Raw genomic sequence first — 26,356 nt, 5'->3', positions numbered from 1 at the left:
CTACAGCCAAAATGACTGTTCAATTTCTGAAGCTGTGACTAGGGAAAAGACATTGCTTTTCACTGTTGTGAAGACTTTCTCTAGCAATTGGGAACTCGCTGAGGGTAGCAACAGAGTCATACAATGGAGGAAAAAAAAAAAAGCAAAGGAAAAAAGCTGAATAGCTCCATAGTCAGAAGGCATCATCTATGCTATTCAAAATATTGTGGGTGACGTTGTAATTAAATACTGTGTTGTATATACTAGAGAGCTAAGACAAGCTTAGTTGTCTGCTAGCTTATAGCTCTAACTGCTTAAATCTGAAATAAAGTGTTTGTAGCACAGCTATGTGTAGTAATACATAGTACATTTTTATGTGAATTACTCTCATGCAACTTATTTTTTAAATTCTCATTAATTCTTTAAAATAAATATACTGAATCTAGTAAATTCAGTTTATTTTACACTTCAGAGGAATGCAGTGACCCAGTTTTTAAAAGTACTAAAGATTTTCAGTTCTCAGGTAACAAAAAAGAAACTATGAACAGTCAGTGTTCATCAGCTTCTCTTGTTCACTATAAAATATAGTATGTTTACATGCATAAGAAATGTAATAGTTATTGGATACTTCTATGTGCATGTATATATGTAGCCTAGAGCACTAGAGAAAATTACTCTGCATGGAGATGAGTGAAACTTTGCTTTGAAGCCTAATCTAAATTTCACCAATGAATCCTCTATAGAATTGGTTAAACAAAATCTCTGTGCAAATACCTATTTATTTAGCTAAATTTATCTTGATACAAAGAAAAAAACAACTTGTCTTTTCTACTTCTACCTGTTGGGCTGTAAAAGTACCAAAACTGACTGAAGTCTCAACAAATAGTTAATAAATATGTCTACACTGTATAAAATACATCTAAGTTTCCCATGTGTTTTTATATTTTAATAAATAAGAATTTATGTTATCAGTTAAAGACTTCAAAAATGAAAACATTCCATTCAAATCTCAGATAACTGAGACTTATGCAGGCCACCCAGATAGGCAATTTCAGATTTTTGTAACTTTGGTTGAAGAATAGTTAGGCTGATTATTCATAGCATATACATTTTATCTCTATGAGTTCTCAATAATCAAAAATGCAAGGATGACAGAAGCCTGGAATCCAACCCATTAATGATGATTAATATTTTCTCAGAGATGAAGGTGTTATTAATCTCAAAGGAGCCAGCATAGGTTCTAACCTGCCTATGAGCTGTACTTTAGCTGTTTCTTTCTTATGCATAGTGATTTCTAGATGAATTTATTCAGTTTACAATATATAACTGTAATCTGTTGGATCTTAAAACTTTAAATTTTGTTTTGATTTGTTTTCCAGTGGATCAAGACTATTCTGTTTTAGAGAATACAGCTGAAAAAGCTAACATCTTTTTCCTTAAACACAAGCCAAAAATCCTCTCTCGGGGGTTTGCTTAGCTGTGATGACAGAAGCCAGCACTTACGCGTGTGATTTTCTGCTTGAGGCAGTGCATGCACTTGTCAGTGAAAAGTTCTAAAGGGACCTCCTCACAGCCATACTCTGCTGGTTCACAGGCATTCACAGACTCAAGGCCAACCATACACCATTTGATCATGAGCGTACATTGCATGCAACTGGGGAAAAATTTCAAAGAGCTCTTTCAGTGAACCCTGGAATTAGAACGTACTTAAATGGATGTCTGCTGCATATTGCTGTGGCAGTGAGTATATAGGCATACATTGCTATTTCAGCCCCTCCTCTGGAGGATCTCTGATCTGGCCTCATATCTGGAAGCTTTTAGTACGTGTCTTCCTGGAAGGCACTGACATTTTTTAAAGCTTTATGTACTCCTTTCTTCCTTTTAAACAAGTTCAGTCTTCCTGGGTTTTTGTTGTTGTTGTTGTTTTGGTTTATTTGTTTGTTTGTTTTACTGCACTGGAACATGTAATATGTACCATAAAGGTAATGATCCCACAGACTCTTTTGGAAAAATGATGGAAACATTTCAGATAACATTTAAAATATTAAAATGTAATGAAAAACTTCAGGCACTTCTACTCACGTTCGACTCTTTTTGTGTGCTATAAATGTCATCATAAACCTAATTTCAACATTGCTCCTTGTGCTGGTACGTACAGCCTATCCTAGCAAGGCCTATATTAATTCCTCATAATTCATGGGCAATTGACCAGAAAGGTCATAATGCCACTTTGATTATTCTGTGAATGCTACTTAGAAACACTTCAGTCTGTGTATTATTAACTCAATCAACTATTTTGGCTCTTTACTATCAGTTGAGTCAACATTGCTGGTGCTGGGAAAATATATGACTTACAGCCCTGAAAAATGCCTGCAGAATGTATTCTTTTACCATGTATATAAAGTAATTGTTTTTTCTAAAATAATAAATTCAGTCCTGAACCACAGAACACCAAACCGTCAAGGACAGAAAACTCACAAGCCAGAGGACCACGAAGTGAACTCCACCTTTTCTTAAGGACTGGGGTCCCTGAAATGGCCCCAAAAGCCAACTGTATTCCGGGCTGCATCTAAACATACGCAGATAGCTGGTAGAAGGAGATTACCCTCCCTTCCCTATTGTTCCCTCATGAGACCCCATCTGGAGTATTGTGTTCAACACTGAGGTCCACAGTAGAAGAAAAATGTCAATCTGTTAGAGAAAGTCCAAAGGAGACAAAGGAGATCAAAGACGATCAGAGGTCTGAAGCATGTCTCCTATGAAGACTGAGAAAGTTGAGGTTATTTATCCTGGAGAAGAGAAGGTTTTAGAGAGGCTTTAGAGAGAATTTATGGTGGTCTTCCAGTACTCAAAAGAGGCCTACAGGAAAAATGAGGGATTTCTATCAAAATGTGTAATGACAGAATAGGGGAGAATGGATTTTAACTAAACAAAGGTAGATTTAGAGTACATATAAGGATGAAATTCATCCCTCATAGTGGCTCTGGCACTGCAACATGTTACCCAGGGGAGTTGTGGATATCACTTCCCTGTAAGTGTTCAAGTCTAGACTGGATGGGGCTTTGGGCAACCTCATCTAGAGGAAGGTGCCCCTGCCCATGGTCGAGGGTTTAGAGCTAGATCATCTTTAAGGCCCTTTCCAACCCAAGCCGTTTTATGATTCCTTAATGCTAAGTGCTAAGACTTGTCTCATAACAGCCCAATGCAGCCAATGTTGGCCTTCTGGGCTGCAGGTGTACACTGCTAGCTCACATCTTGCTTTTCATCCACAAGGATCCCCAAATCCTTCTACACAAATCTTTTCTCAATGAGTTCTTCTCTCAGTCTGTACCCATATCTGGGAATGCCTTGACTCAAGTGCAGCACCTTGCATTAGGTCTTGTAAAACCACATGAGACTCTTTTGTGCTCAATTTTGATTGTGCCCAGATACCTCTGGATGGCATCCTTCCCTTCTGTTGTGTGAACTGCACCATTCAAATTGGTATCATTGTCAAACTTGCTGAGGGTACGCTCCATCCCTCTGACTTCGTTGTTGACAAAGATGTTGAAGAGCAATGGTCCCAAGAGGGACCCCTGGGTAACTCTACTCGTGACTGGCATCCACCTGGACATAGAGCCATTGAAAACAACCCTCTAGCTATGGCCACCCAAACAATTATTTGTCCACCTAATAGTCCAGTCTTCAAATCCATACCTCTCAAATTTAGAGAAAAGGACATGGCATGGGACCACATCAAAGGCTTGGCAGAATTCCAGGTAGGCAACACTGATCACCATTCCTTTGTCCACTAACGCCATTACTCCATCATAGAAAGCCACCTAGTTAGTCAGACATGATCTACCCTTGGTGAAGCTGTACTGGTTGTTTCAGATCACATCCTTATCTCACATGTGCCTTAACATCTCTTTCAGGACAGAGGTGAGGCTCACTGGCCTGTAGTTCCCTGGGCCTTCCTTTCTCCTTTTCTTGAATATGAGAGTGATGTTTCCCATTTTCCAGTCACTGAGGACTTTGACTGACAGCCACAATTTTTCAAATGTGATGGAGACCAGTTTGGCAGCCACATCAGCCAGTTCTTTCAGAACACTAGGATGTATGTAATCTGGCCCCATTATACTTGTCATTTTTTTCCCCTCAGCCTGAACAGTAGGCTCTTGCTCAGCCGTGCTGGTTTCCTGCCTCATCTATTTGGTGTCTTATTCTGGGGAATGGAGAGTTTTGTGCTTTCAAAAAGGCATGTTTAAAGTTCTGCCATCTCTGTTCTGTTTCTTTATCCCTAAGGATAGTTTCCTAGGGGATCTCATCTAACAACTCCTTAAGCAACCTGAAGTTCAGGATCCTGACTCCACTCTTTGCCAGGCTCACATTCCTAGAGACTGTGAACTTGATTGGGCATGTTCACTGCAGTCCACGCTGCCTCAAGTCTTAACATCCTTAATGACCTCTTTCACACTGGTGAGCACCAGGTTTGGCAATGCTTCAACTCTGGTGGATGCATCCAATATCTGAAGCAGGAAGTTGCCATCAATGGACTCCAAGAGTTTCCTGGATTGCTTGCAGATCATTGTGTTGTTTTTCCAGCAGATATCTAGGTGATTGAAAACCCCCCCATCAATATGAGAGTCTGTGAATGTGATGCCTCTTGCAGCAGAAGCAAGAAGGCCTCATCAACAGGCTCCCTTGATCAGGTAGCCCATCATAGACATAGTTCTGGTCCCTAATTTTAACCCACAAGCTCTCAACTATTCATGACAGTTTCTCAGAGGCAGCTTTTCACAGTCTGTCCACTTCTTAGCATAGAGAGCAACTCCCCCATCCCCCTTGTCCCTTCTAAAATGTTTATAGCCCTCAATCATGATATTCCAGTTCTGTGAATAATTCCACCATGTTTCCATGGTAGGAATATTATTGTAGTTTTCCAACTGCACCACAATTTGCAATTCTTCTTGCTTATTTTCCATGCTATGTGCATTGGTATAAGAGCACTTCAGCTGGACTTTTGGCCACTTTACCTTCTTGGAGGAGCTCTCCCAAAAATCTTTGTGATAAATTTGAGGTTTTCCCTTGCTTCCTAGAGCTACAGCATTTCCTGACTACTTTCTGATCCTCAGCAGTACAGCTTCTTCCCCCTATCAAATCTAGTTTAAAGTCCTGGTGAAGAGCCAGACCAGTTTGCTACCTAGTCTGGGCTGCTGGTCAGCGTCTGACTGAATATGAATTGAATGCACATAGGTGGCTACAAAAACCAATGACACTCTGTTCTGTATTAGAAATAGTGGGTTCAACAGGACTAGGGAAGTGATTATTCCCTTGTACATGGCATGGATGAGAACATATCTTGAATACTGTATTGAGTTTTGGGCTTCTCGCTAGAAGAAATATCTGAAGTTGCTGGAGAGGGTGCAGAGAACAATGAAGCTGGTGAAGGGATGAGAAAAAAGATTTTTGATGAATGACTGAGGGAATTGGAGTTGTTTAATCTGAAGGAGAGGAGACTGAGAGGAGGTCTCATGTGTCTCTACAGCTACCTGAAAGGTGGGTTTCAGAATCTTTTCCCAGGTGACAAATGAAAAGACACAAGGAAATGGTTTCAGATTACACCGTGGGAGGTTTAGATTAGATATCAGAAAGATTATCCTCTTAAATACCCCATTCCTATAGATATGTAAGAAATGTGTGGAAGTGGCACTAAGGGACATGTTTTAGTGATGAGACTTTGTATGCTAAGCCAATAGTTGAACTTGAACTTTTTCAGTCTAGATTATTCTATAATTCTGTGATCCATGGGGAACTGTGACATTTTATAGAATCATAGAATCACAGAATCACCAAGGTTGGAAAAGACCTAAAAGATCATCCAGTCCAACCTATTCACCTATTACCAATAGCTCCCACTAAACCACGTCTCTCAACACAACATCCAGTCTTTCCTTGAACACCCCCAGGGTCAGTGACTCCACCACCTCCCTGGGCAGTCCATTCCAGTGCCTGACCACCCTTTCTGAAAAGTAATACTTCCTCATGTCCAGCTTGAATCTCCCCTGCCGTAGCTTGAAACCATTCCCTCTGGTCCTATCACTAATGACACAAGAGAAGAGGCCGACCCCCAGCTCACTACAACCTCCCTTCAGGAAGTCATAGAGAGCAATGAGGTCTCCCCTGAGCCTTCTGTTCTCCAGGCTGAACATTCCCAGCTCCTTCAGCCTCTCCTGATGCTCTTCAGACAAAAAAAAAAAAAAGTGAAAGAGCTTCTCTGGATGTAAAAAGAAAGGAAAGAGGGATTTGGGAGCAACATTATCTGCATTTTCTCTGTGAAAAAAATGAATTCAGAAGTAATCACTGCATCATGTGTGCTCAGCTAGCCTTCTACTACTCCAGAACAATCACCAATATGATCAGAAAAACATCATCTGATGAAATACATTAGTCAAATATATAGCTGGCTTCTTCAGCAAAGTGCAGCTTGACCTCGAGCTGACCTTGAAATTTTGTGAACAGGAGCAAATAGTCATTAAGCTGGGAACAGCTTGCATAATGTTTAAGTAGCAAATATTACCATGAAATATAATTGAAGTATAAGGATTATGAACACAATCACATATTTTTAGTTCCGCCAAATGGGAGAATGGTTTTCTGGCTTTTCAAGTAAGAGAGAGCAAAGGAGAAGAACAGCAGTCTTCCTACAATATTTATCTTTGACTGAAAGTCAAAATTCATTTTTGAATTTCAGTTTTCCATGTATTTGTGTATGTGCAAACACCAAGATTTACCTGTTGATTTATTTTTTCATATTAATGCTTACTTAAATGAATGCTGTTCTAGAGCTGTTGTGCATGCTGTCCTCACAACAGCATGCAAAGATACAGAAATTCTGACTAGCCATCAGTTCAAGTTAACATTCATGCAGCTCATGGACACTAGATAGCAGCACCTCTGAAAACTGTCTGATGAGCCTAAGGTACTTAAAAGAGTAGCTAGTAAATATTAAATCACAGCGTGATCCTTCAGTAATCTCAGATGGACACAATGACATTATATCAACATAAAACTGCAGTGATGCAGTAGCTAATTAAGCACTTTGAATGATTAAGCTGTATTTATAGATCTTCTAACTCAAAGAGATCATACCTGGCAGATCAATGCCAATGTTAAATAAGTCATTAGCCTCTGCAAAGATTGCCCACAAGGTCATTGAATTGTGATGGTGGAACATTTTAATGAGCTGAACACTTGACCTATGGGAACAGGACTGACAACAATTCACTCAGATGGGGAAGCTCAGCATGTCTGGAAAAAAAAAAAAAAAAAAAAAAAATCACACTGTCTCTCTGTGCCTTGATTTCTCAATCAATAAGATGGAAACAATAACTCTGTAGCACAAACAAATCCCTGGCATTAACTGATAACACACACAGAATGTGTTATAATGATTGTATTTTGTTGACAATTATTATATCAAGGATTTGTTTTATAGTTATTTTCACATTGAAATGTACTATGGTTACACAATGAACTACAAAATCAAAAGATTTATGTTCTTGTTAATGTGAATCTGGCCTGGGCCAAAAATCTGCTGTTGGTATTTTGTTGGTATGTGCCAGAGCTTTGGGGTTTCAGAATACAGTGTCCCTACCTACCTGCTAGACACACAACATGATGTTATTGCTTGTTTTTCTATTTTGCATCAACGCTAGGCACTAGCTCTCTGTGATACAGAATAACATATGTGGCCTTTACTCTTACGAAAAACAGATTCAACTCTCTGAACAAAAGGTACAGAAATCACTGCCAGCCTGGGACAGTCTACTGAGTGCGAATGTTTCACTAATATTTCAGACTTAATTGGAGATACCTTCTCCAGAATATCAGCTCTAGTAGAATCATAGAATCACAGAATTACTAAGCTTGGGATGAGACCTCTAAGATCACCAATTATTGACCCATCACCACCATACCATCTAAACCATGCTCCCGATTGCCACATCCACACATTTCTCAAAAACTTCCAGGGCCAATGACACTACCATCTCCCTGGGCAAACCACACCAATGCATTACCACTGTATAATCAATGGATATCAAGATGTTACAATCACAATATAATCAAGAGAGTTAGGCAAAATGGACAATGATAACAAAAGAGAATAAAATGGGAGGCTTACCCTTCAGCTGGGCTCACCACAAAGCACCAACAGAGGCGATCTCCAGAAGAGATCCTTCCCCACTGGTAGCCAGCTCTAAAATAGGTCTAGGAGGGGTGGAGCCTGGCTCCACTCCTTCCGGCAGCACAGGTGAATTGCCTTCACCTGTGCTCCTGTGGCTGACTCATGGCTCACCTCAGGTGATCAATCAGAGGTTCAGGCTGTGACTCAGCAGTTCCCATACAACCACCCTTCCTGAGAAGAAATGTTTCTAATATCCAACCTGATATCCAGTATTTGTCTGCCAAATCCTATAAACAAAATCTAATCTCTTTAGCACCTTTTTTAATTTGGACCTCAGACATTTGGCTATAGAGCTGGGACCATTGAATCAATTCACACAGGGTCTGTACCATCTATTAGATGATGGCGTCAGGGTGAATTCTGTGTCATGATTTAGTCTTCATCAGCTGTTTGATTTTGTTATTCCATTTTCTAGAGTTATCAAGTTACAAATCTGATTTTTATGATTTTTAATAACTACCTGATTTTCCGTGAATTTTCTATAATGCAGTTTGTTGAGAGAAAAGCTTAGCTAACCATTCATATTTGAATTGAGAATTCAACATGATTGCCCTGCGAGTGTGTGCCTGGAGGGAAGTAAAAATAAGGTTGTTACTTGGAAAGATGAAGTGATTGAATTCAGCGCCTGAGGCCACAAACCTCATTTTTGTTACTGCTAATATGTAGAACTAACTGAAAGCCAACTGCAAACTAGTTCCTGCTTTTTTTCTTTCTATAAAAGCTAACATTATGTATTCTACCTAGGATATATATTTTTGCTGTAGCAAATAAATGCCACCAAACCAAGCCTACCGTCAGGAACATGATCTACTGTTCATGAGAGGCTAGTGTAGCAATATATGAAGTTTTTCTAATGTACTTGTCAGTGACATAGGTATGCATTAACAATGTATTACTCAAGACCCTGAAATACTGTTTGGGATTGCAGTACTAGTAGCATATGACTGAAGGAGTTCTAAGAGTGAAAGGGACATTTTTGTGTGCTGGCACCATGAAGACTGCTCAAAAAGGTGTACTACTTTTATACTGTCATGGTAACCTCATGGTTGTAGATGGACCTTTTTTAAGGGCTACGGTGAAGCAAGGTCAAGGCATTCAACTAGCACCAATGTCATTTACAGACGTTGTATTTAAAATGCTTCTAATATGTAATGGAGGCTTCAAGCTCCTGCTAATGATGACACAACTGTCACACACATAAAAAGTTTATCACAGGTTTTCTATGATGCACAAGTGTTTTGTTCAGGAAATGAATCTATCTCACTTTTAAAAAAGATTGGTTACCTGACAACAGCAATCCCACCTTGCCAAACTTCAGTATATTATTAGTGGCAAAGTGCTAGCCTCATGACTTTGTACAAGCCATGATTTAAAAGGGAGCACTTCTCTCCTACAGCATGATTTTTATTTTGTTTAAATTTGTTTTGACCTACTAGAGTTTCCTGCAATGTAGGCTAGTCAAGAAATTAGGAAAAGTACCTGCAAAAGGAGAAAAACTGAGTGACAAGTTAGAGACAATTCAGTCACGAAACCTGCCTGAATGTATTCCCATGTTGTCTTAAAAATAAACATCCATTGTGGAACTACTGTTTTTACAGCTAGTGTAGAGGTGGAAATTTTGTACCAGCAAGTGTTATGGTTCAGTATTGGAGACTTATTATAGGTAGGAAATACAACTGGAAGTATGCTGTTGATCTGAAACAACCAGTTTACCTTTAAAAACACTGAGATGTCAAGCAGACATATTTATGTCCTTTAAAAAAAGTCTTAACAAAACTGTGTCATATTGATTCTGTTTGCTTTTATCTGAAAACAGAAATATCAAATACAAGATTTATCAGAAGTAGAATCTTACTTCATTGCTCTCACTACAACCTCTTTTATGATCATGGCAGCTATTCTACCATCACTATGAAGTTGAATGTAGTTCAGAAGCTGATTTTAATCTATACATGAAGCGTGGATTAATAAATGAATTATGGGATGGAATGATTGACACAGCAAGTAATATGGTATTAGAAAGCAGGATTTGAAAGAGTTATTAAATACAGAATGCAATGATTAAATGTGAGCATGATGATTAATCATATATCAGAGGAGAGAACAATTGCTAACACAGTAGAAAGGGATAACCCTGACCAGATTATCAGATGATACGCATTATTCAAACACAAAGGAAATTAGGGTAGCTATGACAGTTTATACAAGCCAGAGATCTGAACTCAGGATAAATAGACTGAAATTAAGGAAAAAAAGACAAAAACTTTGGCTAAATCACAGAATCATAGAATGGATTAGATTGGCAGGGACCTACAAGATAATCTAGTTCCAATTCACTTACAAATGCATATCCATATTTCTTACATATTTTCTCCCCTACACTGGTATTATCATATCTCATGTTAATTAGAAGGACAAGAGGAAGCATGCTCATCTTAAGGGACAAATAAGTATTTCCCTTCTTTAAGCCAAAATGGAAGCCTATGCTTTAAATGTGTGAAGCATATCACGCAGCTCCAAAAAGCCACTTTCATTTTCACATAAATATATAACCATCATTTGTTTAACTCACACCAAGCTATCAAATTTTGTGGTGGTCTATAAACTTGTTGAGTCATTAGCCTGGCTGCTTAATGGAGGAAAACTAAATTCCCGTTCCTGCATAATGACACTTATTCACTGTAGACATTTGCATCACTAGGAAACGATAAAACCTCATCCTTCATAATGAAGTTCTGAACTGACAAAGAGGAAAATATAGTGTTGTGGGACAACTATGAATATAAAACAAGCTTAATAAAGAAGTAGTGACAAATTATATTATGCAAAATGCAGTGCAATAAAAAAAAATGTTACTAACTCATTGGAAATGTCATAAATAATCTAAATAGTTTTTAACTGTCAAAGCCCTGAAAAATATATTTCTTAAAAAAAATGAGGTATACAATAGATGCCAGTTTAATTACCATCATATTTTGACAGACATAGAGAGTCTTGTATTCAGCTTATTTGCTAAATTTAGCTCACTTGACTAAAATGAGATGATAGGATGGTAGGAGGAGATCTACTCGTCTGCCTTTTCAAACCATTGGTGCCCAGTGAAAATCTAAATAGCTTAGCCATTTAAAAATGTTGTTGCTTCCTACTTGAGTCAATATTCACTGTTTGGATTACAATCTTACACCACCTGATCCTCATAAAGTAATGAATTCATGTGATGTGAAAGTTTGGTAAAATCATGTACTCTCTTCTTAAAATCAGTGTTCTTTTTGAACAAATAAATATACTCTCTGCTATATTTCTGTGGGTCAGCAAGGTCATGAAGTCTTATTAGGACAGCTCCTTGTATTAGAAAAGACTTTGTCCAATCTCTGTGTCCAAATGACTCACTCTGTCCTCTTCCAAAAATTTCATTTTGTGGAAAGAGGGAAGTCACTGACATATCAAGATTTGCTGGTGACTCAAATAATAATGACTTTGATTCTGTTTCTGCTGAAGTCTTAATGATTCCAGTGGTGCCAGTGACTCTAATGGAAGTAGCTGTGAGTCTTGCATAACCAGAAGCATTTCTATTCATGAAAACAGTTGCAAAATTAACTATGTGATCAAATTTTCACTTCAATGGAGATTTCCCTGCTGACATAGGCACTTGCTTAATTATATACTGCATGTACTCAAAATGCAAAATGATCAAGATGCCTTAGCCATTTTCTACATCTTCTAGCATATGAGGCTGTTCAGGCTACATGATGCATTTAATATTCAGTTAGGAGATCTGTAGAAAATCTTATTTACTTTAAATTGTGAAATCTTACTTGTTTTGTTAATGATTTTGATTTAGTTTGTTTATATATCAATGGCAGGTGTCACAGTCAAAAATCCCACTTGGACCTCTAAATATGAGACGTTCTCTTCTGGAGCAAATCTATTTTAAACTTGCTCCCTTTTTTTTTTCCTAGAGAAAGTAGTACTCATGTTTTTAAACAAACATGAATTCCACCCTAGATTAAATACACATAGAAAGTGTGAGCTATTTTCAGACTATTTTCAAAGGAACATAGTGATTTTTACCCTCTGGTTGTTATTATAATCAACAGGTCAGTGTTTCATGTCCGAAATGCAAAACTCAAAGCAAACAACTTGGTTTTAGCACACTTTTGAGCCTAGCCTGACTTTTTTACTTTACCATTTTCACAGTTGGAATTGGCTGTACAAAATTTTCCATTATGAAACAGGATTTGGAGCCAGTCTGTCTGCTATGCTGTCTTCAGTCTTGTCTAATAACTAATGTTTCCAATAACTCATTTAAATTGCTAGCTCTCCTGTACACGGCATTAGTCATTGTGATCATCTTTAAGTCTTGTAGGTTGTCTCTTTAGTTTTAGAATGCCTCATTTAACACATTTAAGGCACAAATAAGCATTTACAAAACAGAAATTTTTTGAGCCTGAAATGTGGCTGCAGAGATTCCATCAGACAAGGAGGGAATACAGTTTGGCTACTGGCCACAGTTTGACTACTGGAAAATGAGAAAAACTTTCATGCCCCGTTGTTTTAGTTTCTTAGTAATATGGAGACGAACCAAGAAATTGCTAGATTTTTCTAATCCATTTTATAACAATAACTTTCAATTCTGGCTGGGGACTCTCCATCCCCTTAATGCCAAACAAAACAAAACAAAACAAAACAAAAAACCCCAAGTGATTCCGATGTGATAAGAGTTCTGCTAGAGAACAGAAGGACATAGTGCATTTTTTCCCAATCTAACTTCTTAGACATTCTGTAGAAGCCATATTCAGAAGTCTACAGAAATACTTTATGGCCAATTAGAATACACGTTGGTATTTAAAAGGTTGTAAAATCATCTTTCATGGATGTTTCTTGGCCAAGTACCTAACATGAAATTTAAAATAAAACAATCATAAAGATGCTATTCATAATGCTAGATGAATGGAGAGTAAAGCACACCAAACTACACATACTTTGAACCACACAGAACAAGACCTGTCTGAACCAGGGCAAACACTTCAGGCAGATTGTCCATAGGCACAAGAAAATTTTTCACTATTTGCAGCGCTCATTTTTTCTCTTTAATGTTGTATAATTCACCAGTGAAAAGAGCAACAGACTGAGAGAGTGACTAGACTTTCTGTTAAGAGTGCTCAGACATTGAATGTTAGCAATGGTTCAGCAGACTGTTGGCTACACTTCTGTGCTCCAGCCTGTGCTGAAAGTTCCACACTGGAGCTCAGAAACTTCTCCTTGCTGAAGTCTGATTCTCCTCCCAAACAGAGATTTTAATCTGTTGAATGGATGATTTTTGGCAGAAAAAAATTAACATTTCTAGATGCCAAAAGTGGCAGATCAAAAAAATATACTTAAGAAGAGGCCTGATTTGACTCTACAGTCATCTGTATTGAATATTTTACAATGCATGAGGTTGCAGAATACAGTGGGCTATAGAGCCCTTTCCAGAGCTCTTGTGTATTTTAGGTTGACAAAGTATATGGAAGATGTCTGGAGTGGGAACCCAGGAATACTCTCTAGTTTTAAAATTGTGTTTTCTTCTTGGCTTTCTTCTTGAGGAGAAAATATCTGCGTGTCTGGAATTTCTTTTTAAGAAAATTCAATTGTGTAGACCAGACAGGAATTGCAGTGGTACTGCAGTGGTGCCCTTCTTGCATTATTCTAGCACTTTAATGTTGATTAGGAGCAATTGTACAGGTCTGATAGGAGCTACTTGTTTTAGAGATTTAAGATAAGAACATCGGTGTGAATGCAAGAGTTGTCTCTCATTATTTGACAAGAGCTTGTTTTTGGGAAACAAAATAATCTGAAAAGATTTTCTCTTTGCTTGCATTAACCTTTACATCATGCTCATAGCACATCATTAGGTTATGTAATTTGTGTTTCAGTCATCTGCAAGGGCTAATGATGGTGTTTCTCTGTCCTAGAATGACAGAAATAAAAACTACCAACTGAACTGGTGCGGAGCTTTCAGTTTTGTGTTTCTAGGAGCACCCTGGTCTTTACATCTGCTGATCATCCTTATCTCCTACTTCATTTCATAATTTAATGTCTCTTTACAGTATGTTTGATCTATATAAAGGCACAGATTTTATGCCAGAATTTGACATGTCGATCTTTTCTGTATGCTTCTCCATTTCCCTCATTTTAAAATCTACTTGATTTGACTTTTCTTTTTTTTCTACATAGTGACTATTTTTTCTCAAATGGGGAAAAAAAAGCCCATAAAAATTGTTTAATTAAGAAGAATAACTTCTGAATAGGTCTTGCCAGGGGAAGGAAGTTACATTAATTTGAGCATTTCTTGATAGTAGTCCTACAGTTTAGTTATACAAGGACAATTCAAGACTGTTCCTTTAATAAACAGTAAAAAAATCTCACTGGGTTCTGTGCATTTCTTCTACTCTTCATTTAAAATCAGAAATAAACTAGTACTTTAATTTACACTGCTATGATTGTTATTCAAGTGCACAGAATATCTTCACTTCTTTCTGGATGAATGTAGATAATAATTTTTCTCTTTCACCATGCATATTGATTGAGATTCTGTTTCTCACTAGTCCTATTAAATGAGTAAATCCACAAGTGGTTGTGATGTCTGTTGTTTCCTTGCATCCAGGCAAAGAGACCTCCTTAGAACAAGTCCAGTTCTCTAAATTAAACCCATTAGTCTTTATTTCCAAAACATGATGTCTGCTCTGATAGTAATGCCTTCTATTTTGTTTTGTTGGTCCACGGTGTAAGAGATGGATGTTAATACAACAGTAGAGGTTGAACTTTCCCAACAATATTCCATTACATTTTATTGCCTTGCAATAGATGGCAGAAGGACATTCTGACAAAATAATGTCTAACATGGAAGTGCATATGAAGCAAAGCTATATAACTGAATTCTTGCATGCAGGAAAAATGGCACATTCTTCAACACATTCTGAATATTCTTGGAGACAAAACAGTGGATGTGGGCACAGTGAAGTGATACGTTTCAGCAGTGGTGACAGCGATATGAAAGACAAGACATGTTCCAGATCACATGCACAGCTTTAACACCATGAAATGAAGAACACCCTCAGCTCATCCATTCAAATTGGCAGATTTCAATCTCTGAACTGTGTAGAGAGCTGAATATCAGCTTCAATGCATTGGAAGCAATCGTTGTGAAGTTGGAATATTGCAGTGTCTGCAACAGGTGGATCCCATAAATGCTTACACAGAAACAGAAAGGGCAGTGTATGCAAGCTTGTCAGCACCTACTGAACCAAAATGAGGTTGAAGGTGACAGTTTACTGAATTGTATCATTACTGATGATAAGATATGGTGTCATCAAAATGGCTGTTCATGGAGTCGTGACATGTGAATTCCCCTCTGAAAAAAGTTCAAGACACAGCCCTCATCAGATGAAGTGATGTCCACTGTCTTTTGGGATAGGAATGGGTTGAGCCTTCCTGATTTCCCAGAACCCAAAAATACCATCAACTCTGACCACTACATCTTGACATTGCCAAAGCTAGAAGCTCAAACTTCCAGCGTCAGACCAAAGAAGAAGACAAACTTTTTCTCATAACATGATAACATCACACCTCTTACTAGTTTGAAGACTGTGAAGCACATTGCCAGTCTTTGCGGGACATCACCCTCTGTATAGTCTGGATTTGATGACTCCTGACTTCCATTTGTTCAGACTGATGAAATATGGACTGAGTGGGCAAAATTTTCCTAGCAATGACATCACCAGAGTAGTTGAGAAACAGTGTGTCACATCCACTGGTGCAAATTTTTGCAAGCACAACATGCAGACTTCTATTCATGACTGGTAAGAATGTATAACTAATGGTGATGCCTATGTTGTGAAATAGTGTTTTGTAACTGAGAATTTGTTCTATCAAGTAATGTTATCATACCATTTTGTATCTGTTGTAGTTTCCACAGAAATAAATAGGAGGCATTACCTACCTATATAGAGTTCAGAAAATGTATATAGAAAAAAACATATATTCATGTATTACATTGGGCCACGAGTTCTTGACCTCATGTATCCTCTGTTTACCTCAAGCAACCTTCAGATTCTTGAAGAGTGGCTGTAGTAAGCATCACCTCTTTCATCTAGGGCTTATGTTGTCAGAATCTGCAGTAATACTTGAGCTGCTCTTGTAAGATAGGGCCAGCTTCAATATGCTTTCTATCTGACAATGGAAAATCTATGAACACATCATTAAAAGTAGCAGAGGTAGAGCTGAGGTGTACCAATACAGCCTTGTCTTTAGGATAGTGTTATACAAACCTTATGCTTGTACATGCGTATATAACAAGATGATACCAAAAAGAGGAAAAAGAAAAACTCCCAAATTAGAGCCCAAATTTAAAGAAAAAGAAAATAACAACAATGCTTTCACATCACAATGCAGTCAGTCTTACTACGAACTGGTATTATTGCAAATAGGCCTTTGTACACAGTACAGACTATATTTTACCATTCTTCATGACTTTATACATAACTTGTGGAAATGTTAGCTAGATTGTGGTACAATTCAAGTGCTACAGTTTGCAAAGAATATGCGATTAAAGAACATCAACGAACTGTAATTGCCAGTACACGTTCCATCTCATTGAATCAAGACGCATCCTTTCTGATTGATGCAGAGTGATGAGCAATCACCTGTAATTGATTGGAATTCACTCAGTATAGAATGACATGTTGAGTAATTGTTACTAAAAAATAACAACTGGTTAAAGCTAACAGGGCAGGCTTCAACCAGACCATACTTTTTGAACATCCTTGCTGCTTCAAACACTTATGAACCTTACAGTTTTGTTTTTGTTTTTGTTTTTGTTTTTTTTTGTCGACAGCTTATTGCTATTGTAGACTGGAATTCAAATGCAGTACACCTGCACATCATCTTTAAATATATATATATGTTATAAACTGAGGTTGGTAAATGAAAAAGCTAGATGTAATGTTTTTCTAAATACTTTAAACCATCAACAGTCCCATAACGTAAAACATTGATACATGTCCATAATAATCCTTTTCGCTTTTTGAGTTCACAGTGAATATAGCTAAGATTTTCTAATGGGTAGAACACACTTAACAACTAATTTCTGCTTTTAGTAGAAAAAAATAAGAATTCAGTGAACTTGATGAGCTTTGAGGGTTTCAGAGAGAGTTTAGGAAGGGCAGATATTGAAGAGTATTAAAGACCAACGAGGAGGGGCAGAGGATGCAGAAAGGTCACCCTTGGAAGGTTCTTTTTGGAGTTTTGGCAGTTCTTCAAAAATTGCTGCAAGAAAAGAACCTGCCAACATTTCCTGCATTTAACTTTGTTATGGACTAGTGAGCTGAAATGAGACAAAATTTATAGCAGCCTATCAATTTTTCTACCCTTTCCATCTCAAAAACAATTCTTCTTTTAAGAGTAGAAGAACATTTCAACTGATACACTTACTTTATTTCTCACAGTAAATCTCCATTTGATAGTGCCTGTGAATGATGACTAGCAGATGCTAGATGGAGTTCTGTTTCTTAATGTGCATTCAGATATTTTTGGCTACTACAGGGATTTCTAGTCAACTTACTCATGTAATATTTTTATCCACAGATTGTTTCTTTGCTTTTACTCTGAAGAGTTAATTATACTTGCTTTATGGAAAGTTTCTGATACAAAGTAGATTAATCTTTACTGTGATTTATAAAATCACTTGTTTGATTGAGCCAGCATAGTATAAAAATACCAGACTTGAAATTTGAAATCAAACCAGAAATATTATTTGTACAAACGTATAAGTACATAGAAAGGTTTTCTAGCTGACAGTATACTGCATACAACAGCATGTGCAGTAAGAGTTAATTTCTGCCACCTCATGAATTTAATAGGATGCTTCAGTAGATTTTGTCTATGTGAAGAGTTCCTTGTGTTGCTGAAGACTGTGATGTGTTTGCACTGTAATATGCTGTCCCAAAGGAGGATACCAAAATGTCCATGGCAACTGTGAGACATTCAGGTCTAAATTTTTATAAACAAAACAAACAAACAAAAAAAGCAAGTGTTTGTACTTAAATCAGAGGTTTTCCATTCATTTGTGACAAGAATTGTTAGGACCTTAGCAGAAGTTGTTCACTAATGCATTTATTAACAAATACTTCCTCATGTTCTATGTGGCATCATCAAATCTCTAACATTTTAAACATGTATAGAAGGCAGTGGCTCTTACTTTGTTTCTCATTAGTGCCAGCTCCTTGCAGCATTAGCTCTGGGTGTGCTCTGCCTCCAATCATTTTTTAAATAATTCTTCCTATTTCAATACTTCAATGCTATATACTAGATATGTACATTTTTTCTAAGTTGTAATATAAATATCTGAAAGTACTGAGAGAAAGAAAAATTTGGGCTTTCTTTGCTATTTGTAAGTATCACTGAGAGCTAATTTCAGATTATGGGATAGTTTTATTGGCATTCACACATTGCAAGCACCAGAGTGCAAAGAATATTTTATAAAGCATAAACCTACTGGGGCAGACTATAAGTGCATTGTAAACTGAAAGTCCTCTGGACTTTACGTCAAATGTTATTACAGCTTATGTTGAAAGTGATTTTCAATTCATCAATACAACTTTGAATAATCACAGGATTTTTCATACATGATGTACAGTTATATGTATTTTTTCATTTGATTGTTTGCTTCTTTGAATATGTAGAATATGCATATTTTTTAAATATTTTATCAGTTGATTTGATTTAATAGTTTACCTGGCTTCAAAAAAAGGATGGATGAATTTAGGGTTATTAAATATATGCTGCAAATCATACTGAGCTCTGAAGGCCCGAAGTCTCAAGTGTGTTAATGAATCATATCTGCTTACACTCTTTTTGCTTTCTCACTGAGGAATCCACATTTGCTTACTTTGGAAACAGGATGTGGGACTAAATGATCTTCTGACCTGACTTACTCTAGTCAATCCTATGTATGGTTAGACCATCGTCTTATCTCTAACACTCAACTAATTTTCTAAACCACAGAAACACTGTTATTTTTCTTACTAGGATTAAGATAGGGCATGTTATGCTACACTGAAGATAGCTGGTCAAATTCAAGTATGTTGTTAATTTGATACAATATGCTAAAATAAAACAGCTTCACACTGAGTCAGTAGCTGCTATTTGTTCCCAAGTCACTTCTGTCCTTGTAAATTTTGACTAGCTTGTTGAGATCCTAATAACTTTAAGACAAGTTTCCCTCTTATTTATGTAAAAGGCTTTTCTGCACTTTAGAGTTAACGCCTGTTGCAACCAATTTGTTTTATTATGATAGCTCAAAATGCCTGTGGAGGACTCAGGCAAAGACACTACAAGCTTGCAATAATCCTCTGGGTTGGCCCTGCCTTCCCACCAGGTGCTCAACCACTGTTTCAGGTCATGACTTAGCATTTCTACTGCAGTGCCTTTTCTCAGTGTATATTTACAAACATACATATGTTCCTGGAAAAAGACAGCCCTGATCTCAAGTGGGTAATTGTGCTCAGTAGCAATGAGCACCAGCTATTGCAGGACCTTGGGCATACTGCAGGCCATCATCTGATTATCTGAGTGTTCAGTGAACTACAGGACAAAATAATCAAGATAATCATCATCTCACTTCACCAAGTATTGGATGGTCTTTATTTTATTTTGTACCCTCATATGGCATAACTCAGCTTCTTCTTTGCTCACCAGAACGTACAGTTGTAACAAAGCTGGTGGATACAAGGGGTTACATAGGTGACATCATCCCAACTTTGCAGATGGGGCAGGTTCATTCTGATGCCACATCCATGGCCCCAGACTGTGCGGTGGGCTGGGGAGCTGAGGCTGGGAAGTTGCTCTGCTTGCTGGTGCTGCAGTGGCCAGAAGGTATCACAAACTACAAGACTTGTAAGCGTTTGCTAATGATACTAAACTGGGAGGATCTGTTGACTATTGAGGGTGGAGACACTTAGCAGAGGGATTAATTAGAGATCTGGGCAATCACCAACTGCATGAAGTTTAACAAGAGCTAGTTCTGGGAAGGTGCATCCCTGGCTTTACATACAGTCTGGGGAACGAGAGACTGGAGAGCAGACACACTGAAAGAGATTTGGATGTCTTGATGGACAGCAAGTTGAACATGAGTCAACAGTGTGCCCAGGCAGCCAGGAAGACCAATTGTATCCCAGGATGCATGAAGAATAGCATTGCTAGCCAGTTGAAACTAGTGATTGTCCGCACTGCCCTAATGTGTCCTCATCTTGAGTACTGCGTACAGTTTTGGGCACCAGAGCACAAAAAGGAAATAAAACTACTAGAAAACGTCCAAAGGAGGATTATGAAGATAATAAAGGGTAGAGAGGGAAAGGCATATGTGGAGCAGCAGAGGGCCCTTGGCTTTTTCAGCCCAGAAAAGAGGAATTACAGAATCACAGAATGGCCAGGGTTGGAGGGACCTCAAGGATCATGAATCTCCAACCCCCCTGCCACATGCAGGGACACCAATCTCCACATTCAATACTAGACCAGACTGCCCAGGGCCCCATCCAACCTTGAACACCTTGAACACCTCCAGGGACAGGGCATCCACAACCTCTCTGGGCAGCCTGTTCCAGCAGCTCACCACTCTCTCTGTAAAGAACTTCCTCTGACATCCAACCTAAATCTTTCCTCCCTCAACTTAAAACCATTTCCCCTTGTCCTGCAGTTAACAACCCTTTCAAAGAATTGACTCCCCTCCTGTTTGTAGGCTCCCTTTAGGTACTGAAAGGCTGCAATGAGGTCACCCCGCAGACTTCTTCTCTCCACGTTGAACAAGCCCAGCTCCCTCAGCCTGTCCTCATAGGGGAGGTGTTCCAGTTCCCTGATCATCTTTGTGGCTCTCCTCTGGACCCTCTCCAACAGCTCCCTGTCTTTCTTGTACTGGAGTCTCCACACCTGGATGCAGTACTCCAAATGGGGCCTCACAAGAACAGAGTAGGGGGGACAATCACCTCCCTGTCCCTGCTGGCCATCCCTCTTTTGGTGGAGCCCGGGATACCATTTGTCTTCCAAGCTGCAAGAGCACACTGCTGGCTTGTGTTAAGTTTTTCATCTATCAAGACCCCCAGGTCCTTCTCTGCAGGGCTGCTCTCAAAAACCTCTCCTTCCAGACTGTATGGATGCTTGGGATTCCTCCGGCCCAAGTGCAAAACTCTGTACTTGCCATGTTGAACCTCATCAGGTTCACCCAGGCCCACCTTTCTAGCCTCTCAAGGTCCCTCTGAATGGCATCCCTTCCTTCCACCGTGTCAACTGCACCACTCAGCTTGGTGTCGTCAGCAAACTTGCTGAGAGTGCACTCAATTCCATCATCAATGTCATTGATAAAGATGTTAAAGAGCACCGGTCCCAACACAGACCCCTGGGGGACGCTGCTCATTACCGTCCTCCACCTGGACATAGAACCATTGATGATCACCCTCTGTCTGCGGCCTTTCAACCAGTTTCTAATTCATTGAGCGGTCCACCCATCAGATCCCCATTCCTCCAATTTGGAGATAAGGATGTGGTGGGGGACCATGTCAAAGGCCTTGCTCAAGTCCAGGTAAATGACAACAGTAATTCAGCCCAGAAAAGAGGAAATTGAGAGGAAACCTCACGGTGGCCTACAGCTCCTCACACAGGAGAGAAGGGGCAATCTGTTCTGCTTTCTCTGATGACAACAGGACTCAAGGGAATGGTGTGAAGCTGCAGCAAGGGTGCAGAAAAAGGTTCTTCACCGAAAGGGTGGCCAAGCTCTGAAACATGCTCCAAGGGAAATGGTACTGGAGTTCACAAAGCATGTGGACAATGCTCTCAGACATATGGTCTGATTTTTGGGTGGTCCTGTGGGGAACCAGGAGTTGGATGCAACGATCTTTGTGAGTCTCTTCCAACTCAGGGTATTCTATGATTCTCAAATTTTCTCTCCATTTTTGTTTGTTTGTTTGTTTGTTTGTTTGAGTTTATATTTTCATAACATTATTGGTTTACTAGCTATGCCTTAACACTATTTGCTTCCATGTATTAGCGTATGATGGTATATGGTTACTTTTACCAGGATATATAAATTTAGTAGAATGGAAAACTTATCCTAGTTTTAGATCAAAACTTTATATCAGTCAACTGTGTTATATTTTACCATGTCAGTTCCACATACTGAAATTCTATATATCACCAGAAAAGGAAGGTTTTATATCTTCAATTCTCAGAACAAAAAAGAAAAATCTTTATGCTATGTAACAGTGAGAAATGAGGAAGCTTTTTTGTTTCTAAGAGTTGCTGAGATACTTCTTGAAGCTGTTAAGATGGCTGTAGTTTATATATTTCATAATTAAAAAGAAAACTAGAAATGAAGAAAGAAAGGATCTCTGATCAGCTGAAAACATTATTGCTTATTTTTTTCAGGAAAAAATAATGATAATAATTTTAAAAGTCTGGTATTGTTTTAACTTGTTTTTTTTTATTTTTGCTAAACCATGAATAGTGATATAACAATTCCTTGTAGGCACTCTGAGAAGTAATCATTATGGATTAGGTTAAAGGAAGATATCATATTAAAAGAAAAGAAAAATCTCATTTTAAATTACCAAACAAGTTTTATCACCCAGAGACAATTTTCACATTTAAACATTTTTAAATGTAATGCTCATTTCTAATCTTAAACTCAATTACTAGATTTTCCTCTGGCTCAGATCAAGGCTGAAAACAGACATACTTCAAAGTGTGTTTGAAGTTCCCAGAAAAGTTGACTCCACTGACTTTTTCTGTTCAGATTTTTATAGTAATTATCATAAGATATCTGAAGTTGTTTCTAGCTGTAACATATCTATTTTCTGTCAAAACCAGATGTTTAGCATTTCAATTATTTTCCCTAATGTTGGTTAGCTGTTCGTATTTTCTCTTCATTGTTCCCCAACTTTCAAAAGATTTTAAGTTCAAAGTAAAAAGTTTGTTCCTCAGGAATGTGCAAACTACTTAATCTTTCAGTAATCAGATAAAATAGAAGAAAAGGTCTCAGAAAAAGACTCTAATTATGAGCTTTTTGGAGTGCAGTAAGAACAGTCTCTGAAATGCATGTACAATAACCTTGTGTGTAGTCAAGATTTATAAGCCTGGAAGTCTAGTGCAGTCTGGTTTAGTGAGGACATTGTGCCAAGAATGAAGTTGAAAAGAAAACTATCACTGTTTGCTCAAGGCAACGAATGTTCACTAGGAAAAGAAATACTTTTCAGTCTGCTTGTACTACTCTATATGCAAAATGTATTAGTTTCGGAAAAGCATTTTTCTTAGTTGCCATTTCTGAGATTCCATTGAACAGTGATAATTGAACATAGTTCTTCCAAATCTGAAAAAAAAATAGTAGAAGTATAGTATAACTATGAAATATCAGTTATATTAGAACATTGCCATTTCCACGTTTGTCATCCATAATTGTGAAGCAAACAGAATGCTATTAAACCATCTGGGCTTTGAACTACACCAAACTAAAACAGTTAGTTGGCCCAATTTTGGCCAGCACATGTACATCTTCTGGCAAAAGGCCATATGTGGCTGAATTAAATAATCCAAAGTGAACAAACAGAGTTGGCCTGCACAAAGGCTCAAGGTGTATCTTGATGCCACATTTTCTGGCACAGAGTGTGAGTATTGTGATGAGTAAGATAATAATCAACAGGGAAATTCCTCTTTCTCAGGTGGAGTTTCATTTTCTAAATAGATTTGAGAAAGAAACAAGTAGTAACACAGAACACATCAGCATCAACTGCAGTTTATTGATAAACAGTTCTTCAAATTCTTCCTTGAAGAGGGAGCTTTTTTCCAAGCACCAAACATTTAAGAGCATGCAGATGAAGAAGCAGTAATACAGTTTGGAGGACTAGCTGTATTTCTGTGATTATAGCTGTGTCACTGGAACATATTTAGGGAAGATGACTAGGAGGTGTAACCTCAGAAAGTTTGTATTTTTGCAAGCAACATGCTACTCCTGCTGGAACACGAGTAGGGCATGACCACACTCTCGTTTAACTCTTAGCATTGTCCTCTGTCAGTGCCCTGTGAGTAGGCACTGAATCTTAGTTAGAAAAGAAACTAAAAATCTATTCTGAGTTTGCACTGTAAAGAAAGGAAAAGTATATGTAGCACAGTCCTCTGTTGTGTTTCTCACAGTTCTTTGCTGTGCATTCACCCACCAAATAGCAAAAGGTTACCATTTGCTTTATAGTCTTCTTCAGCAACTTCCTTTACGAATGTGCACACCCACCTGCTCTACATGATCTAATTCTTCTAAGCCAGGACCATATTGTTTTACAAACAATAATAATTATCACCATAAAGAATGATAATTATTATTATCACCATTTTATTCTATCATCATCATTCTAACAAGAATGTACGCATTTCTGGCAAATAAACTCCAACAGTTGTACGACAGGGAAGCTTTTAATGAGGTTGAAGATAAATATTTTTCTTTGTCTCTTCTTTCCAAAGTCTTCCACTGGAATCAGCAGTGCTAGTTATGTGAATAGTATCCAATGGGAGAATAAACGTCATCCAAAGTGAACATCAACCTCACTGGTCCTCTCTATCATGCTTTATTATCTACTTCATTTTCCTCTAGCAAAACATCTAATTTTTGGATGAAGTAGAAGTCTTGAAAATAATGTTGGGTCTAGAGGCAGTTTTGTTCAACTTTTTCATGAAATTAGCAATGAGGCAGAGATGGTTTCATAAAAGCTAATATTATAAGAACTTGAAAAGAATTTGATACATGAAGTAGGAACACAGCAAATAGTTGTCAGAACACAGCAAATAGTTGCCACTTACAGACTTTTTGATCTTTAACTCCCCTGTGGGCATTATAATTTGGTTTTATTTTAGGCACCATCAGTGTTCTATGGAAATTAATAATACAAACTTCAAATTCTTGGTCTATTAAAACTTTCAATTTTTTTTTATAGGGAAAGAATGAAAATTTTATTGAAAATTTCTTCTTGATTCAATGGTTGGCATGTTGGAATTGCTGCTAGTCCAAGAATGAGTAATGATCAGCAAATATACTGCTCAAGAGTAATGGAAATATGCTCTATGCAATAATATACTGCCTTTCATTTGTTTAAAAATTTCTTCAATAAAGAGTTTCTTTCAGAATGTATTTTATTATTTTCTTAAGGCACCTGAACATTCAGATATTCAACTCATTTATTTAAGCTCCCTGAGAGGAAGGGAAGCTGGGAGTGTTCTCTTGTTCCCAAGTACATATAAATGCATGTGACTGTGGACTTCAACAGTATTTTGATTTCATGTTGAAATGAATATATAAACAGCATAGTTCCCATCTCTCCATTCTTACACTACAATATACACCAACAAGTCCTGAAAGTGTTGTCTATCACTTTTCCTAATTCCCTTTGCAGCTTGTTGACACTTTTTTGTAGTCACAACACTGGTGCACTGCGTTCTATGTGTCAGAAACTTCTTTTATAAACCTCTTTAAATATATTTTCTGGTCTAATCATGCTATCTTGTTCTCTGATTGCTGGACTTCAAGAACAACAATTCCACATTATTATCTACTGTTCCTATGATTTTGGTGAACCTCATTTCCATCTTTCAAACTGAGGAGCCCTTTTCTCTGTCACAACAGGAGCTTCTCTGCCCTCTTGCTATTTTATTTGCATTCTGTACCTTCTGTAACTTTTTAAACTCTGCTTCCTTCTAGGCATGCAAGAACCAGAAGTACACACTGAGCTCAAGATTTAAGCTCATCAAATTTTTATCCAGTAGCAAAATGATATTCTCTCTTCTCAGTATCCTTCTAGATGATGTGAAAGACTGTTATTTCCTTTGTCTGCTCCTATCCATTAAGCCAACGATTTCAAGAACCCATCAATGATGACTATAAGATCTCTTTCCTCATTTGCAGTTCTGAATTCAACACTGCAGTAGGAATAGTCTGTTAGGTGTTTTTATCTACACTCTAGTTCACCTGCCACATTTCTGCTTAGTCATTCAGTTTTATGGAGCCCTTCTGGAATTGCTTGGCATGGTCACAACATCTGACTTCCCAGAAGAGCTTAGTTCTGTTAGAAAAATTAAAGATTT

At 37.9% G+C, this 26,356-nt stretch overlaps 1 long non-coding RNA gene across 1 annotated transcript; it reads right to left on the bottom strand.

The window, feature by feature from the left end:
- Positions 1–4,208: 4,208 nt before the first annotated feature.
- On the bottom strand, positions 4,209–8,183 carry LOC125691056 (uncharacterized). Its single transcript, XR_007375900.1, has 3 exons — positions 8,144–8,183; positions 7,111–7,269; positions 4,209–4,570 (listed from the first exon to the last, which is right to left on the bottom strand). It is a non-coding gene; the product is annotated as an uncharacterized LOC125691056 (long non-coding RNA).
- Positions 8,184–26,356: the final 18,173 nt, after the last annotated feature.

This window comes from Lagopus muta, chromosome 3 (genome assembly GCF_023343835.1).
Source record: "Lagopus muta isolate bLagMut1 chromosome 3, bLagMut1 primary, whole genome shotgun sequence".
Classification (NCBI taxonomy): domain Eukaryota; kingdom Metazoa; phylum Chordata; class Aves; order Galliformes; family Phasianidae; genus Lagopus; species Lagopus muta.
Note: the sequence above shows the minus strand (reverse complement) of the source record. Positions and strands in the feature narration are given on the sequence as shown.